This window comes from Rhinoderma darwinii, chromosome 5 (assembly GCF_050947455.1).
Source record: "Rhinoderma darwinii isolate aRhiDar2 chromosome 5, aRhiDar2.hap1, whole genome shotgun sequence".
Taxonomy (NCBI): domain Eukaryota; kingdom Metazoa; phylum Chordata; class Amphibia; order Anura; family Rhinodermatidae; genus Rhinoderma; species Rhinoderma darwinii.
In genome coordinates this window covers 325042229-325047812 of record NC_134691.1, presented here as the reverse complement: position 1 = coordinate 325047812, position 5584 = coordinate 325042229, and positions in this window count along the sequence as shown.

Sequence of the window (5584 nt, the reverse complement as noted above, 5' to 3'; positions counted from 1 at the left end):
AGAACTTTGCCCATTTCAAAAATGGCCGTTTGCGTGCAAGCCTTTCATTGGCTGACGGCAGTGTTTAATATCACATGGGCCGGACTGGCGTCCAATCGCAGATCTTCACTTGATAGGTTTATTTTGTTTGTCCAATCACTGCACAGTGCGGAAGTTTGTCTCATATGGCGTACCGTAGTGCTGGGTGATTGGAAATCTTTTTAGGACAGAGGTGATCGCTACGGAGACTTAGACACAGGTAACGGGAGTCCGCAGGCTATAATGGAGGGGGGCGATGCTTGTATTAGGGTTTTGTATTTTCGGACGTACGAGTCATGCAGCCTGACATGGAAGTTGACCGGACTCTGTGTTGATTATAGACTTGATTAATGGGCAACTCCCCTCACTGATCTGATCGTTACTGGTCTAGTGTTTATAAATGACATGATAAATATGTTTCCAGCGAGGAGCCCACATTGGATGTGTATAGTATATGACAAATCTAAAATGTTGCACTTGCACATTGAAATGTATCCCCTGACTGATGCCTAATGCTCGACGCATGTTTTACAGCAACAACTCCTACTCCGACTGTCAGGCGAGTGCAGTCCATAGGAATACGGAGTGTAACTGCGCAACTTTCATGAGTTTCCTGCAACTGTTGCGCGACAAATATATCAATATATGACAGACATGGGGTGAAAAAAAAGTTGCATGCAAGCTTTGTGATAGCACTAGTGTGTTGCCCCAGCCTTATGCACCAGCAGGAGAAGGCTGTGAACATCAAGTCATTAATGGGAACAATCTAGCTGTGGGCAGGGGCCGGCGTGGGGCGCCTCCCTGTGGGCAGGGGCCGGCGTGGGGCGCCTCCCTGTGGGCAGGGGCCGGCGTGGGGCGCCTCCCTGTGGGCAGGGGCCGGCGTGGGGCGCCACCCTGTGGGCAGGGGCCGGCGTGGGGCGCCACCCTGTGGGCAGGGGCCGGCGTGGGGCGCCTCCCTGTGGGCAGGGGCCGGCGTGGGGCGCCTCCCTGTGGGCAGGGGCTGGCGTTGAGCACCTAGTCGTGAACAATTTCTGCCCTGGGCATCAAGCCAATCACTGGCCGTGCGCATCTAGGTATGACTAAGGACAGGTTGCAGGAAGCCATCACAGAGGACGCACTGCAGCCACCCTGTAAGGCCTTATTCACACGAACGTGTCCGTTTTGCATGCGTAAAAAAATGCAGCGGTTTTCCTGCGTTGCAGTTCCGTTTGGCATCCGTGTAGGGTGCGTGTCTGTGTTTTTTACGGGCGTATGTCATCCATATGTCACGCGCATCATGTCCGCAAAATAAACTGAAGGAGGTGTTTTTTCTTTTTCTCATCATTTCTTTAGCAACTGTAGCGTGAATCACGCACAGCACACGGATGTGCGTCTGTGTGCCGCCCGTCATTTTCATGCACCCATTGACTTCAATGGGTGCGTGATGCGCAAAAAACGCACAAGTATAGAACATGCGGTGAGTTTCACGCAGCATGAAAAACACGGAATGTCTGAACGGCCCCATTGACTTGCATAGCTCCGTGTGACATGCGTTGGTTTCCCGCGTGTAATCACGGGCGTGAAATACGCTCGTGTGAATTAGGCCTAACCAGCCGGCGCAGGCTGGATTTTACACTTTGCCTGTGACACACAGAGATAAACCACTTCTCTCCTTTGTGTGCGGGGCACGTGCTGAATTACTGGGGCAGAGTTCAGTTTATGCCGGGATACAATAACCACTGAAGTCTGTAAATGTTTTATTATCCGGACTTATCAGCGGAGGGAGAGCGCCGCCAGGGTCTGGAGTGCAGCCAGATTACACATCATTAGCATGAAGCTGATCCGGTCCAAAAAATATTTAAAAAAAAATGTCAAAGGTACAAGCAACTAGCATCGCCGCACCCGTAACGACCCGTAGTATAAAACGCGTGTGTTATTTATCCCATCTGGTGAACGCTTTAAAAAAAGTGAAAAGTAAAATTAAGCTGATCCGGTCATAACTATATTATTTTTGCGGGATACCGTGTTTACTGAGAGATCTGTCATCATAGGATTATCACACGATGCAGTGACACTTGGGCTTCAATCTTAAGAGCTATGACCAGCTTTTTTTCATTGCAGCAGCTAGCCTGCTTGTTGGTGGTTTCCATGTAGCAATGCACTCTATGTTGCAGGATAAAAACTTCAAATAATAAAAATAGCAAAAAAAAAAGGAATAAAGTTGTGACTATTTAGTGACTATAGAGCCAAGTGGCAACTTTAAAGTGAAACTCTGAGTAAAAAATAAAATGTTATAAAATTGGTCCGTCTTGGGTCAATAAACATGCCCAAATCTTCTTTTTTACCTAATTGGCCTCCATATTCTCATTTCCTTTGGGTATTAGGGCAGTAGTCCTCTGTGCTGTTTACTTTTGGCAACTGCCCCAGGGTATGTTCACACAGGGCGGATACGCTATGTAAAAGCGCACAGCTTATCCGCCCTGGACGCCGCAGGGAATCCTAGCCGAAAAGCCGTACCAGTTTGTGGTGCCGTATTTCAGGCCGGAATGTCTGCTGAGGAAAACTGCACGTAAAAAAATTACAATTCAATACTTTTGTAGCCATGGCGATGCGTCCCTCTGCAGGCCGGCCTCCGGGGATGACACTTCATCCCATGTGACCGCTGCAGCTTCTGATTGTGGTGCAGTTTTTTGGTGGGAATGCCGGCTGTGGAAATCCTTCACTGGAAAAAAAAAAAAGGATACTCACCATGGCGATGTGTCCATCTGACGCTCTGCAGCTCTGGGATAACGTTTCTTCCCATGTGACCGCTGCTACTGTATTAGGCCCCATGCACACGACCTTATAAAATCTCCGTAATTGCGGACCCGTTTGGCTTTGTTTGCCGCGGACACCTTTCTGTAATGCTACGGATAGGTGTCAGTGCCGTAGGACTGTGCCGGGAATTATGGAGCATGTCCTACTTTTTCATATTTTCGTGCTCCTATACTTTGTATGGGAGAACGGCCCGAAAATGCGGCCGGCCGTGCCTGCAGTTGCAGGTCGTGATTACGGGCACGGCCGTGTGCATGAGGCCTTATGCTGTGGATTTTCTGCAACAAAATCCGTTGTGGAAAAGCCGCAGTATTCATGCTACGTTTGTGGTAGAGCGACAGTAGTTGCCAAAACCCACCGTGCGTCAGTACGTGCCGTGCAGTTATTCGCTGTAGCTGCTCTGGTGGAATGCCCTTATGGGTGGCACAAAATTGGCATCCACAGTCATAGTAATGTCACTTTTTAGCCCTTTGGGTCAGGACTTGAGGAAACGTGAGTGGAGAAAGTGTAACGCTGGTGATAACACTACACGATGTGCGGTATTAGGGGGAATTATGGGAAAATTCTTGGTGTAATTAAAAGCTTATCTTGAGAACAGAACTTTATTCTGTGTTGATTTCCACGGTATCCAAAAATTATGCCAATTTAGTGTTACCACTTAGACTCTGTTCACATCTGCGCGCTTCTAATGGGTTCCGTCGCGGCGTCTCATTTTTACAGGAAAAATAGTGCTACGCGGATTCTACAAAAAACTTTAATAAATCTTTATTCCCTTCTTTGCTATTTTGCTTATTTTCAGTTTGTTTTTACTTTGCAACACAGTGGATTGCTACTTGGAAACCATCAGCATGCAGGCTAGCTGCTGCAATAAAATGAAATCCTGGCTAGAGTCGTAAAGATTGCAACAAAAGTCTGCAACTGCATCGTGTGATAATCCTATAATGGCCGAACTCTGAATAAACACTGTATCCATGTATGATTGATGTCCGGAATTTTGATTATTCTACCCCCCCCCCCAACCTCCCAAGTCGCAATAAATGTATAAAACCGCCTAACAGAGGGGGCATAAGATCAAATCACCCCCTCTTTCCCTTTGATACGATGGTCCTGCATTACCTTATCCTCCCCATAGGGGTCGCTCTGATTTTTATAGACCGTTTTGCTCACCAGGACCAGGCAGAGATCACCGCTATGACATTCTTAGTAGGACTTTGTACCACCCTCTACAGTCTTCCGTGACTTTAGTCCACACGCTGTGGACTCCGCAGCAGAATTGTCGTGCTGTGGATTTGAAATTCGCGGCATGCCATCAATTCTGCAGAGATTTTTTTTTTTTTTTTTCACTACACGTGGAAAGGGTTTTTAAATCCTCATCTGCATGTATGTCACTGTAAATTGTTACGTATTCTTCATGCGGAATCTTCACCGAAAATCAGCAGCAATTCTGCAGAGCGTCAACGCGGCCCGGCAGAGGAGTTCACATCAACGTCAGTCTTGGATTTCTGTTACGAATTCTTTATAAAATGGTTATCAGGATTTGCCATAGGAAAATCCTGAACATGGGGAAATCTTCTGACTGTGCACATATAGCAGAAGGAACCCGACGGGGATTTTCTGCAATTAGGCACACTATGCGTATTACGTGTGGATTTGCCACGCGTTTTATTTTGCGGAAAATCCGCAGCGTAAGACAATAAAAGAGATTTCAAGAGCTCTTATCTACACGTTGCAGATTTTTTTTCTGCACGTAAATTGACCTGCGGTGCGTATTTTGAAATTCAGTTTGTCAATTTGTCTTGCTTGTGAAGTGTGTCTGACTTGTCTTTAAAAAAAAAATACACCAAAATCCGCAGAAAAAAAACCGCCTCTATTTACGCATCAAAATGTAAAAACTGCCCCTAAAAATGCAGAATAATCTACGTTTACATGCGGTTTCAATGTGGCTTTTCTGCTCCACATTCCGCAACGCGTGCATGTAGCCTTGCATGCGGGTTCATTGAGGATTTCACCTACGTTGAAGGGGTGAAAATCTGCAACATAATTGACAAACTGCGGTTTAAACAATTTTGCACTCGTATTTCTTTATTTTTTTTACAGATTCTGAGTCTTTTAAGTTGCTGGTTACTGAAGTTTAGGTTCTTGTTGTTTCACATAGCGTGACGTTACGTGGGCCCCAATTAGTTTGTATACAGCTGTGCGTATCATCAGTGGTGTCCAGTGGCAGATCCTGTCTGACCACGTCCCTGGGGGCATTGCCCCGATTGGTACCCTTGTCGATACATTTCTTTATTAAAAGTTCTCCTGATTCACCAGTTTTTGGGATCTTGTTTTCTTTTGCATATGTGTTGTTTTTTTTTAAGGTATTTAAGTATTTGTAGGAAAATGAAACCAAAAGCTTTCTGTTTGTCTCCGTTGTGTAAGGGCACTGTCGTTTTGACAGAATGAATAGCGCAGTCGACTACGGTATTGATTCCGTCAAAACTACTAAACCCTTGCACAACGGAGACAAACAGAAACCATTTGCGCCGGATTCGTCAGCATTGAAATCAATGGTGATGCAAACCGAAACCTATGGTTTCCGATTGTTTCAATTTGGATTTGGTTCCGTGGGTTCCCTTGATGGAAAGCTCTGATGGAACCCATGAACGGAGTCCCGACGCAGGTGTGAACGAAGATAAAGACGGCTACATCCGTATGTAATCAATGGGCGTGACAGACTCGCATACTTTATAATCGTATATACACATGTATGTGAATTGCTGCATGTTTACTA